The sequence below is a fragment of the Mastigoproctus giganteus genome, chromosome 1 (genome assembly GCF_048544385.1).
Source record: "Mastigoproctus giganteus isolate SK-2022 chromosome 1, ASM4854438v1, whole genome shotgun sequence".
Taxonomy (NCBI): domain Eukaryota; kingdom Metazoa; phylum Arthropoda; class Arachnida; order Uropygi; family Thelyphonidae; genus Mastigoproctus; species Mastigoproctus giganteus.
Genome location: NC_143575.1, coordinates 170,241,673 through 170,255,539, shown reverse-complemented (window position 1 = coordinate 170,255,539; position 13,867 = coordinate 170,241,673). Strand labels below are relative to the sequence as shown.

Genomic DNA, 13,867 nt, shown 5'->3' with positions numbered 1-13,867 from the left:
CAAGAAGCGTGTGCCACGCACTGCTACTCCTTCCCACCTGGCTACGGAGGCGCCAACTGGAGAGTAGTGGTTAATTAAGTAATGAATGTCGTCAATGTTGCCACAAAAGCCTCTGCAATTCCATTGCAAGATGTTAGGCGTTACTTGAATTTAGAAGAAGATGCTGTACCTGACGTGGCTGTCTTATGGCGTTCTGGCTTTGGTTTGTCTCTTTTTGGAAATGTAGGGTGACCTGTGTCCATATCTTCTACAAATATTTCTAGAATCGGATCTTCCTATTTCGATGAATACTCTGGATGCACCGATGTGTACTGAATAATCTTTTTTTGAAGATGAACTAGGATTATTTGAAGTAGTAGCAATCACTGGCAGAGGAGGAGATTTTACTGGAATCTTAAGAGGCATATTACATGCTTAGTCTGAGTGCTTCAGGGTATTGGACTCTTGCTGAGAGAGGACAGCTCGAGCCCAGTCAGAGATTGATTAATTTTCTTGCTTCCTGATAATTAACTTTATTTTTAACTTTATATTTCATAATTTTTTTCTCTGTTTTCCATCTCTCACATGTCTTAGAGTAGGCAGGATGGTTGCCTTTGCAGTTGGTACAGATCATTTCTTTCGCCAACAATCACTTTGAATGTGATCAGAGCAATCACAGTTGGGACAAACTGGGTTGCCTCTGCATGTCGTTTGAGAGTGGTAATACTTTTGGCATTCATAACATCTCAACGGATTGGGTATGAAAGGACGAGTGCGGCAAAGAAGATATCCTGCTTTTACTGATGAGAGCAGATTTGGACTGTTAAAGGTGAGAATGATATTTCTAGTAGGTATGAGTATATTGTCTCTTTTGACCATAATTCTTTTTACAGCAATTACATTCTGTTCCTGAAGCTCTTCTTTAATTTCTTCCTCTGTCACATTCATCAGGTCCCAACTAGATATTACACCCTTTGATGTATTTAGGGTTGCATGGGGAGTTATGTTAACTGGAATACCAGCAAAATTTGTAATTTTTAGTAGTTTTTCAGAATGCCTGTGGTTTAGAGTTTCAACAAGTCCCCTGATTGCAGTCTTTTAACTGTCTTGGGAGACCCTGCAATACTTTCCAGGTATTTTTGGATTGGAAAAGAGGATAGCTTACTGAGAGGCTGTTCTGATAGTGAGTGCATTATTAAAAATGCTGGTAAGTCTGTCACCAAGGGATTGGTTTTCAACCTCTTTGCTTGTGACGAATCATGTTCATGTTCGGTATCTGGCCGACAGCTTGTCGACTTTATAGATGGAAACATATTTTGTTCCATGTTGGCTCCTCTTAGCCCCTGGCAGATGAACTTTTCGGCCAAGGTGACCGGCCCCACCACAGGGAGACAGGAGCAGTGCCTGGTGTGACCAAGCATAATTAGTCTATTAAAGTTAGTCTATTAAATATGAAAAAAAGAAAGGTTACTTTCCTTTCTTGCTCTCGATCAGTACCTTTGAAAAAAGAACTGCTATTAAATAAAAGGATTTATTAAGGAGAAGAATGTAAAAGAGAACTAGAATTCATCTTTTGAGAATGGCAGTGAAAGCACAGAGAAATCGCTTAGTCACAATCGCTTGGCATCCGGGGCCAATGGTCTTGGGCAGGACCATTGGCCCCGGGTAGAAGACACAACATAGCTTGAAGACATGATGACAGATGGACTAAGAAAATAACAGAATGGTACCTAAGAGAAGCTAGAAGAAAACTTGGAAGACAACAACGGAGATGGACAGATGAAATTCATGAGCTTGTGGGTAGTAAATGGATGGCCATTGCACAAAACAAAAGGAACTGGAAAGTTGCTGGAGAGGCCTTCATATCCTGCAGTGGATTGAAAATGGCTGATGATGATGTTTCAAGATTTTATAGAATGTCTAAATGGCAAAAGTTTTGAGTTCAAGTTCAAAAAATTTAGAAGATATGAATATAGGTCTTATAAAATTATTAAAAGTTATCAACATCAAAGATGCATTTACAATGTGGAACTGGCATGAGATGTAAAATCCAAGCTCAACATTTACAAAATCTTGGAGAAAACTTTTGGCTCAAGGATGACAATGCTAACAAAAGTTCCCAACTATAAGAAGGTAATGATGAACACAGTTTATTAACTGATTTCAGGTGACCTGAAGGTTTGAAGACCTAAAGCCATAAGAAGATATACAGCCAAGTTTTCCAACAAATCAGTAATGCTTTGTTGGAAAATGAAATTATGACAATGTAGAAATCATATACATCATGATGTTAGCAGATGGATTTAGCATTAGCATTAGTAGAGGCATTTGATGCAAGAAAGCAAGCTTATGCAGCATCAGCCAAAAAAAAAAAAAAAAAAAAAAAACCCCACTTCCACTTCACCCCTCTGTTCGTTCCAAATACCTGTCCAGCTGAGCCTTAAACTTATTTAGGCTATCAACCTCCACCACAAGGGATGGAAGTCTGTTCCACCAAACAACCACCCGCTGGCTAAAGGCAATTTTCCTCACGTCTATCCTACATCTGTCTTTCCTCAATTTGAATTTATGCCCTCTCAGGTGATTTTTCTGAGCTAGAGGAAGAATCCCATCAGCATTGAGCATGCTTAAACCATTCAAGGCTTTATACACCTCTATCAGATCACCTCGCTGGTGCCTAGTCTCCAGACACTGTAACTTGCAAAACTTAAGCCTTTCTTCGTAAGAGCACCCCTTTGTTCCATTCACTAATCTTGTTGCCCTTCTCTGTACTCTTTCCAGCAGCTCTACATCCTTCTTGAAATGAGGCCTCCAGACCTGTATACAGTACTCTAGGTGTGGCCTGACCATTGCCTTATACAATGGAATAATCACCGACTTATCCCTGCTGGAAAAATTCCTGTATATCATTGACAATACTCCATGAGCTACTCTTGCAGCCCGTCTGCACTGCTCAGAGAACTTCATATCTGCCTGCACAACCACCCCCAAGTCCCTTTCATTCTCTACCACTGTCAGTGTAGTACCACAGAGTTGATACGTTGCTCTGGGGTTGCTGTTTCCCATGTGTAGTACTTTACATTTGTCAATGTTAAACTTCATTTGCCACCTCTCAGCCCATCTGCTCAACCTTTCCAGATCCTGTTGCAGCAGCATAGTGTCAGTAGTGTCCTTGACAACCCTGCCAACCTTTGTATCATCTGCAAACTTGGACATTAAGCTTGATATACCATCATCAATATCATTTATATATACAGAAAACAATAATGGACGCAACACTGAGCCTTGAGGGACTCCACTAATAACATTAGTCCACGATGAGCAGTGTCCATTGATTACCACTCTCTGTCTTCTCCCCCTCAACCACCCCTTTATCCATAGCAGCAATTTGCCTCCAATGTCACACTGCTCCAATTTGTGTAGCAGTCTTCCATGTGCAACAGTATCAAAAGCTTTTCTAAGATCCAAGTATATAATATCAAAGTTATTCCCTGCATCCAGTTCTTTTGTGACTGCATCATAATGTCCAATCAAGTTGGTCAGGCAAGACTTCCCCTTAACAAAACCATGCTGTGTCTGAGCTATAACTGAAGTCTTGTCTAAATGATCCTGCAGTGCTTCTTTAACCAGTGCCTCCATTCATTTTCCTGGAACAGAAGTTAAGCTCACAGGTCTATAATTACTTGTGTCAGCCTTTGATCCTCCTTTGTGAATTGGGGTCACATTTGCACATTTCCAGTCTATGGGTACCTCCCCTGAGTCCAAGGAAGCTCTCATAATTATGGCTAAGGGTTTGCTTACTTCCTTTGCTGCCTCCTTTAATATAACTGGATAGATCCCATCCACCCCGGGTGCCTTTCTTGTGTTTATCTTCAACAGTTTCTCCTCCCCTTTACTCCCAGTTATTTCAAGATTCTGTAGCTTACTGCTAGAGTTGAATACACCTCTGGCATTCCCCTTGCTGAATAACTCCTCATGTGTGAATTTCGATGCAAAATATTCGTTTAGTTTGTTAGCTACCTGAGCAGGATCATCAACAAGTTGACCCATCAATATCAAGTGGACCAATCTGATTCATCCCCTTCCTTCTAGAGTTAACATAAGTAAAGAACTCTTTGCTGTTTTTCTTTGCATCCCTTGCCAAGGATTTCTCGTAATCTGCCTTCGCCTGCCTAACCTCCTTTGTAACTTGGTTGCATATCAACTTGTATCTATCATAGGCTTCTGTGTCATGTGTTAATTTGTAAGTATCCCATGCATTTTTCTTCTCTGCCATATGCCTCATTAGTTCATCTGACATCCATTTTGGCCTAAACCTTGAACAATATTTCTTAGTTGGTATGTAAAGCCTAGTAGCTTCCAAGATAAGTTCTTTGAATGCTTCCCATTTTGAATTTGCTGTTGGTAACATCATCAGTTGGTCCCACTGTATAGAATTTAAATACTGTCTCAGTCCATCGTAGTCGCCTTTACGGAAGCAATAACCCTTCCCTTTACCCCTAATGGTAGTTACCTCTTTGAGTAAATCCCACTTCAGCACACTGTGATCACTGCCACCTAGTGGTTCGTTTATCTGCAGATTCTTAATGCATGAAGAATCACTGCTGATAATCAAATCAAGAGTATTTCTCCCTCTAATTGCCTCCCGAACATGCTGATGTAGAAAACAATCATCCAATAAATCCACAAAAGCCCTGCTAGTGTGTGAGTAACCAGCCCCCAAATTTCAGTCAATATCTGGGAAATTAAAATCTCCCATTATAAGACTCTCTGATTTACTGGCCCACTCTACTTCCCTGTACAGTTTCTTATAATACCCATCAGAGTCATTAGGCCTATAGCACACTCCTACTCTCAATTTTGATCTCCCAATGCTTATGTCACACCAAACTGACTCAACACTGCACTGTCCGGCGATGTCGACTGGCTTCACTTCCTTGGTTTTTATGTGTTTCTTAACTAATAGCATAACCCCTCCCCCCTTCCTATCCTGTCTATCCTTTCTGTAGACGTTGTACTCCCCAAATTCCAGTTCTGCATCCCTTATATCTGTGTGACACCACGTCTCTGATATCCCAACAATATCTGCCTTTGATGTTTTGAGCAATACCTCAAATTCATCAAATTTATTTACTAAACTCCTAGAATTGGTGTACACGCAAGTATACCTGCACCTGTTTCTATTCTTAGCTACCCTAACACAACCCATGTGTTTACTTGTACTGCAATGGCTCCCAGCAGTCTCTGAAATACCATGCATCTTGTTTTCCAGGCTTCTGCTCATTCTAATAGAAGCAGTGCAAGAATCTCTTTCACCTCTGCCAGTGGCTACTGTCAATCTATTGGTCTTTGTCTCCCCCCAAGCTAGCAGTTTTCCGACCCCGATTTAAATATGTAGAAGAAATTGAATCAAAACCCGAGCCAGAAATTTCTCATGTAGCAGGCAGAAATGCTCTGCATATAGGTTTACAAACAACAGTCTCATTGACGTGATGTTTATACAATTATTTGTTGGTCTTCACGGGACTATTCTACAAAATGCTATTGCATTTCATCACATAAACAGAAGAAAATTATGTAAATAAATGCATATGTATAAGTAGTTGTTATTTGAAAGCTATTGGCGTAAGAGCAGCTTAGGCTATAATGTGCCTAGCCTAGGTAGGAGAGTTTCGTATATCAGCATTTTTTCACTTTCCTTGTCGTTTATGGCAGAACCAAGATTCTGCTATATATATATATATATATATATATATATATTTGTGTCGCTTCTCTATAAATGGTATACTATTAATTTTATATTTTTTGAAAGTATCCAGTTAACTTAAGAAAGGAGAAAACTTCAGTAATATTTGGTCAGTCATCTAAAATTGTTTTAAGCATTAGGTTGTTTTGTTTATTCATTACTGATTGAAAGGCTCTTTGACGTTGTCTATGAAATTTTGGACAGTTCACCATGAAGTGATGTATAGTCAGCGGAACTTGACAGTTTTGGCATTGAGGAGGGGGGGGTCTTCACCTCTGAGTAGGTAAGAGTGAGTCATATGTGTATACCCGATTTGCAATCGAGGGAGGATCACTTCTTCCTATCGATCGGAAGCTAGTAGGCCACGGTCAAAGTGTTTCTTTAATTAGATGAAGTTTTTCGTTAGTCTGATCTAGCCAGTGTTGTTCCCATTGTTTTATACTGCTTTGGTGGATCAAGGACTTGTAATCTGTATATGGTATTGTGTGAAAGGCATAATCAGAAGTGGAAGCTTCTTTTGCTGCTTTGTCTGCTCTTTCGTTTCCAGTTATTCCTGTGTGGCCTGGGATCGAGCAGAATCTGATATTGTGATTTCTTTGTAATAGCTTTGATACTGAAAATTGGATATGTTGTAGGATTGGGTGTCCTTTGATATTTGCATTCTGCAAGGCAGTAACAGAGCTAAGCGAGTCCGTGAAAATAATGCTGTTTGCTATCTGTTTATGTTTTATTAGGTTTATAACCATTGAAATGGCTTGTAATGCGGCAGTAAAAATACTACATTCTTTTGGGAGTTGTTGGAAGAAGGTATGATCCTCAAAATGGATTGCAGCTCCTACACAAGTCTCTGATTTAGATCCATCTGTATATATGAAAGTGTGATGTGGATATTGTTCTTTGTATGCTGCATATAACTGCTGGTAGTTTTTTCTTGATAGAGTGTTTTTCCCCCAGGTTTGAAAATACATATCATATATGGGTTGAACTATGCACCATGGTGGAATTGTCTGTGCAATTGCAGTAGCTACACTGTCATAATCAAGCTCTCGGCTTAGTAGTAAATCTTTCAGACGGATGTTGACAGGTTGATTCATCCATGGATGGGCTTGGTATATGTTTTCCCAGTTATATGAAAACAGAAAATCTCTATTTGGATGATCACTGATAGATTTTATCTTGACGGCATAGCATAATAACAAGTTCTGTCATCTAAGCTCTAATGAAGGTTCATGGGCTTCTGCATAAAGGCTTTGTATAGGTGAAGTTCGAAAAGCTACAAGTGCTATACGGAGTATACTGTGGTGTATGGAGTCTAACCATCTCAAAGTACTTGGTTTTGCCGAGTCGTAAAATCTAGTTTGGCATGAACTATAGATCGATAAAGTTTGAGAAGTGTATATCGATCTGCTCCCCAAGTTGTTGCTGAAAGAATTCTGAGAATGATTAATTTCTTTAAGCAAGAAAGCCTGAGTTGTTTAATGTGATCAAGGAATGTTGGTTTCTTATCCAAGAGAAGTCCTAAGAATCTTATGCTTGGTACTACTGGGATAATATGTCTGTCAAGTTTCAATTCAGGATCAGGGTGTAGGTTTCGTTTTCTACAGAAGTGTATACATGCAGTTTTTTGTGTGGAAATCTGGAAGCCATTTGTTTGAGCCCATTTGCTTATTTTATTTATTGTTCCTTGTAGCTGCCGTTCTATACTTCGCATATTCTGAAAGTGATAGGAAATGCTGAAATTGTCAACGTATAAAGCTGCGTCAATGATTCTTGGATTGTGCTCGGTTATTGTATTTATTTTAATAGCAAAAAGGGTAGTGCTAAGCACAGACCCCTGAGGCACGCCTTCTTGTATGGAAACCTTTGAAAGGATTGTCTGCAGCCTAACTTGAAATGTCCTGTGTTGCAAGAAATTGTGGCTATATTTAGGAAGATGTCCACATAAACCAAGGAGGTATAGGTTTTGGAGGATTCCATAACACCATACCGTATCGTAAGTTTTTTCTATATCAAAGCAGATCATGACGTGATGTTCTTTCCGGATGAAGGCATTCCGTATACTGTTTTCTAATTTTATAAGTAGGTCTAGTGTTGAGCAATTTTTCCTAAAACCATGCTGTGCTGGATCAAGAAGATTATTACTGTTCAAATACCACATTAAACGAGCGTTGATGATTTTTTCCATAACTTTGCCTAGGCAACTTGTTAAAGAAATTGGACGGTAGTTGCGTGGATTAGAGAGAGAGATCCTTTCCCGGTTTTGGGAAAGCTAGAATTATTGCATGATGCCAACTATCTGGAAACTGGTTTTCTAGGAAGATTTTTTTATACAGTTCAAGTAATGCCATTTGGGATTGGTGGTCAAGTTCCTTTATCATCATGTAGTGAATTTGGTCTGGTCCTACAGCACTTTGCTTTGTCTGCGACAGAGCTGTTTTTAATTCATGAAAAGTTAACAGAAGGTTGTACTGTTCATCATTTCTTGTGGAAAAATTCAGTTTGTGTTTTTTCTATTCTTGCCTTGTATATTTGAAAACTAGGAGTATATGATGTGGTTGCTAATGTTTTGGCAAAGGTTTCGCCCAGTGCACATTAGCTATTTCTGAAGGCTGTGAGGTGATTTGTCCATTCCAGTTTAGGATTGGAGGTGGATTAATCTGGTATCTGCCATTCATTTTGCTGATTTTATTCCAGACAGTTTGAGATGGTGTGGAACTTATTAAAGTGGATGCAAATTTTATCCAGGATGCTTTGCTACTGGCTCTTCTAACATATCAGGCTCGTGCCTTTTTGAATAATACGAGGTTCTCTGTAGTGGGACATCTTCGGAAATTATTCCAAGTTTTATTTCTCTCTCTTTTAGCGTGTAAACATTCTTCATTCCACCATGATTTTGGATGTGTTGGAAGGTGTGATGATGTTTTTGGAATAGTCTGCTCAGCAGCTTGAATTAGTTTATTTGTTACAGATTATACTGCTGCATCTAACAGTTTTTGCTTGATAATATCTGCATCTAATTTTGCAATGGATTTATACTTTTCCCAATCCGCTTCATTTACTTTCCATCTGGGATTTCTACGTGACTGACATGTGGTTCCTGATATCATGGTAATGATTATTGGATAGTGATCACTGCTGAGAGGATCTCTGTGTACAGACCAATTAAGTATTGGAAATAAAGTTGGAGAGCATAATGACAGGTTGATAGCGGTGCTGTTTCCAGATGGAAGATGCGTGTATGTATGTGTGCCGTCATTCAACAGGGTTAAGTCATTCTATTCGATCCATTTTTCGATCTGTTTTCCTCTCCGGTCTACGGCTGTGTTACCCCCACACAGGACTGTGTCCATGGAGGTCTTCCAGTATACAGAAGGGTGGAGGTAACTGAGTTAGTATATCTTCTAAGTCTTGTTGTTGTAATTCTTGGTTTGAGGGAATGTAAATTGTTATAATGGTTATGAGAGATTTAATGGCTATGCATACTGCAACTGCCTCAAGGGTTGTGTTCAGTGGAAGAACCTGGGAAGGAATGTGTGAATTTACCAAAATTGCCACACCACCATGGGGCGTGCCGCCTGTTACTCTGTCTTTACGGTATGTGACATAGTTCTTTACTGTGGGAGAGTTTTGAGGTCTGAGATATGTTTCTTGCAGGCAAAGACACAGTGGGGTATGCTGTGCAATCAGATCATATATATCATGTATATTAGTGCGGAAACCTCTGCAGTTCCATTGGATTATAATCCCCATTATTTGGTTTTGGAGAAAGTGTCAGACTGTTTCTTAGATGTTGCTTTAAGCTTTTCAAGTTTATGTTTTTCCTTTGGAAAATATGGTTTGCTGGTATCCATCTCTTCTTCTGCAAAAATCTCTAGTACTGATTCCTCTGTTTGATTGGTCACTTCTGTATCCATTTGTTCCATTGGCTTCGGCTTAGGATATTACGTTTTTCTGTGTTTGTGACTTTCTCTTTTTGTTTTGGCTGGGATGTGATAAGTAGACCTCGTGCCCAGTCTGAAATAGACTTCTTTGGAGGAATCGTGAAATCTGTTTGGGTCTCTATTGTACACCGATTCTTTATGACCTGTGCATAGGAAGGTCTGTTTAAAATAGTCGGGAGTACAGTTCTCTTAGCTTCTTGGTACGTGATGGAGTGTTCTACTTTATATCGTTGAATCTGCTTTTCTCTTTTCCAGAATTTGCAGTTCTTAGAATAGGCGGAATGGTCCCCCTTACAGTTTGGATACTTTGGTTGCGTGGCTGGACAGTTCTGATTGGTATGATCTTGAGATCCACAGTTGGAACAGATAGGAACTCCACGGCATGCCATTTGTGAATGACCATACTTTTGGCATTTAAAGCAGTGGAGAGAATTCGGAATTTATGGTCTGATATTACAATTTAGATATCCAGCCTTCACCGATGTAGGTGTTTTGGGAGTGTTAAAGGTCCGTATCAGATTTCTAGTTGGAGTAAGTATACCATCTTTAGTAACTTTAATCCTTCTCACAGCTATGACACCTTGATCTTCTAGCTCATTTTTAATTTCTTCTTCTGAGACACTAATAAGGTCCCATTCAGAAATTACTCCTTTTGATGTATTTAAGCTATTATGGGGAGAGACTGCTACTGGGATCCCTCCAAAAGTTCTCATTTGAAGCAGTCTTTCTGCATGTTTTGCATTAGCTGTCTCGACTAAAATGTTGCCTGATTTCAGTCTCTTGACATTTTTTGGTGTTCCAGCTACACTTTCTAGACATTTTTGGATTACAAATGGCGACAGTTTTCCCAATGGCTGTTCTGATGTTGAATGAAGGACTAGAAAGGTAGGTGCATGAAGCGATGTTATGTCCTTTTTTGTCTTTTGGTAACATTCATCTCGTTATCCTCATTTTTCCGACTCAAAGGAGTCGGATCTTTTGGATCTGTGGTTGTGATATTTGGATCATTCATGTTTGCTCCTTTTAGCCCTGGGAGTGAGAACTTTTCCTCCCAGGTTTCCGGCCCCGCCACGGGGAGGCAGGAGCGGTGCCACCTAGTGACCAAGCGGAAGTTGATTAGTAGTTAGTAGAACTAGAAAATAAATAAAAGAAAGGTGTCTTTCCTTTCTTAGGATCTTTTGTGCTGATACCTTTCAGCAACTGTATATAAACAATAGAGAATTTGTTTTAAACTCTATAAATGTGTATCACTATCACTTTAGAAATCGCTTTATAATCGCAGAGATATCGCTTGATCACTAGAAACGCTTGGCACTCGGGGCCATATGTATATGTTTCAAGTGAAAATAAAATTCTTAACTTATGTACATATACGTTTTTATTATTCCCTATTTGAACCTTTTTAGTTTAACTGCCCAACTATTAGTCCTAATCAACTCAGAGAAGAGGCCATTTATTGTAATTTTAATGGTAAAGAGATGGAATTCTGCTTTTGTAAAGATAACTTCAGTGGTCTTTAAATTATTTGTGTGGGATCAACTCTTTTAACTACTGTAAATTCTAAATGGGAAGTAACTGAATAAAAACGTAATAGAAACTACTCAACTTTTTATATCAACTAAGAGATTCTGTTCTAAAGTTTAAGACCTAAATGGATGCCAGATGAGTTGATAAGACTGGCAGTAGAGAATAAAAATATATGGGATGATTATGAATTATCTGGGGTTTCAGAAGTCTATGATATAAACTAGGCTTTTCATACTGATTAAGAAATATTCCTCAAGGTTTAGGCCTAAATGGATGTCAGATGAACTAATGAGACATATGGCAGAGAAGAAAAATGCATGACATGCATATAAATTATCAGGCAACACAGAAGCCTATGATAGATATAAGCTAGTCTGTAATCAAGTCACAAATGAAGTTAGGCAAGTGAAGGCAGATCACGAGAAATCTTTGGCAAAGGATGCTAAGAAAAACAGCAAGGACTTCTTTAATTATATGAACTCTAAAAGGAAGGGGATGAATTAGATTGGTCCACTTGATATTGATGGTTTGACTCTGTTGATGATCCTGCTCAGATAGCTGAAAATCTGAATATTTTGTATCTACATTCACACATGAAGTTATTAAGGGATGAAAATGCCAGAAGTTTATCAAACTGTAACAGGGCACTTAATGATTTTGTAATAACTGCAAGCAAAGTGGAATGGAGGAGAAATTGTTGAAGTTAAACATAAGAAAAGCACCTGGGATGGATGGGATCTATCCAGTTATATTAAAGGAGGTGGCAAAGGAAGTAAGCAAATCCTTATCCATAATTATGAGAGCATCCTTGGACTCAGGGGAAGTCCCCATGGGCTGGAGATATGCAAATGTATCCCCAATTCACAAAAGGCGATCTAAGTGTGACACGAGTAATTACAGACCAGTTAGTTTAACTTCTGTTTCAGGGAAAATAATGGAGTCACTGGTTAAAGAAGCATTGCAGGATCATCTAGACAAGACTACAGCAATAATTCAGACACCGCATGGGTTTGTTAAGGGAAAGTCTTGTCTGACCAATTTGATTGGATACTATGATGTGGTTACAAAGGAACTGAATGCCAAAAATAATTTTGATATCATATACTTGGATTTCAGGAAAGCTTTTGGTACTGTTGGGCATGGAAGACTGCTGTACAAATTGGAGCAGTATAGTATTAATGGTAAGTTGCTACAATGAATAAAAGGATGGTTGAGTGGGAGAAGACAGAGTGGTAATCAATGGATGATGCTCTTTGTGGACTAATGTTATTAATGGAGTCCCCCACGTTTGGTGTTGGGCCCACTGTTGTTTTGTATATTTATCAATGATACTCATGAGGGTATAGCAGGCTTAATTTTGAAGTTTGTAGATGATGCAAAGTTTGGCAGGGTTGTTAGTGACAGTAATGGCAGTGTGCTACTTCAACAAAATCTAGAAAATTTGGGCAGACGGGCTGAGAAGTAGCAACTGAAGTTAACATTGAGAAAAGCAAAGTGCTGCATATGGGTAGAAGTAACCCCAGAGAAATATACCAACTGTGTGGTACTACACTTAGGGTAGTAGAAAATGAAAAACCTGGGAGTAATTGTGCAGCCAGTCAAATATGAAATTTTCTGATAGTGCAGACATTCTGCCAGAGCAGGTCATGGGGTATTGTCAATGATGTACAGGAGTTTTGCTAGAATGGAAAAGGAGGTGATTATCCCTTTATATAAGGCAATGGTCAGGCCACACCTTGAGTACTACGTACAGGTCTGGAGACCTCATTTTAGAAAGGATGTAGAGTTGCTTGAGCAAGTACAGAGAAGGACAACAAGATTGGTGAGGAGAAATAAAAGGGTGGTCTTACCAAGAAAGGCTTAAGTTCTGCAAATTGCAGCATCTGCACACTAGGCACCTGTGAGGTGATCTGATTGAGGTGTATAAGGCCTTGAATGGGTTGAGTAGGCTCAATTCTGATGGGTTTCTTCCTCTTGCTCAGATTAGGAACCTGAGGGGGCATAAATTCAAACTGAGGAAAGAAAGATTGAAAACAGATGTGCTGAAATTTGATATTAGACAGTGGGTAGTTGACTGCTAGAACAATCTTCCGTCTGTCGTTGTGGAAGTTGATCACTTAAAAAAAATTCAAGGAGGAACTGGACAAACGTTTTGAGGGAACGGATGGTTTTTTTTTTTTTTTTTTTGGCCGATGCTACATAAGCTTACTTTCTTGCATCACATGCCTCTACTACTACTGTATAGTGCAGAATCTTGAAAAAGGCACTGCAAAGAGACTTGATCTGAAATGTTAAATGCTTTAAATGTGTTGAATAAACTAAATGCTGAAGACATCCATCCACATTCTCAGACAACACATAAGGGAAAATAAATTGGAAAAGGATGGTTGCAGGATAGATGTGCAAAAATTTTTTCAGCATGAAAGAAACTAAAACAACCTTCTATGATGTGGAAGACTAATTTGAATAAATTTATAGAAAATTATATAAATTATTAGAATGGAAGGACAAATGCAGCTGGTATTTGTTTTTTAGATGATGCTGCTTCCATGCATTATTTTTTCACTATCAAAAGCAATTTAATTTTTGATTTCATTTTCATATTTCAATACCATTTAGTTTAATTTTGAATTAGTATAGTGATGTTTTTGAGCATTTATTAATTCAGATTAGT

General features: G+C 38.8%; 1 protein-coding gene across 12 annotated transcripts in view; it reads right to left on the bottom strand.

Annotated features, from left to right (window-relative positions):
• The window catches only part of LOC150091249 (tyrosine-protein phosphatase Lar-like), a 1,641,114-nt gene that overhangs the window by 284,591 nt on the left and 1,342,656 nt on the right, over positions 1–13,867 (bottom strand). The gene's annotated exons all lie outside the window — the stretch shown is intronic.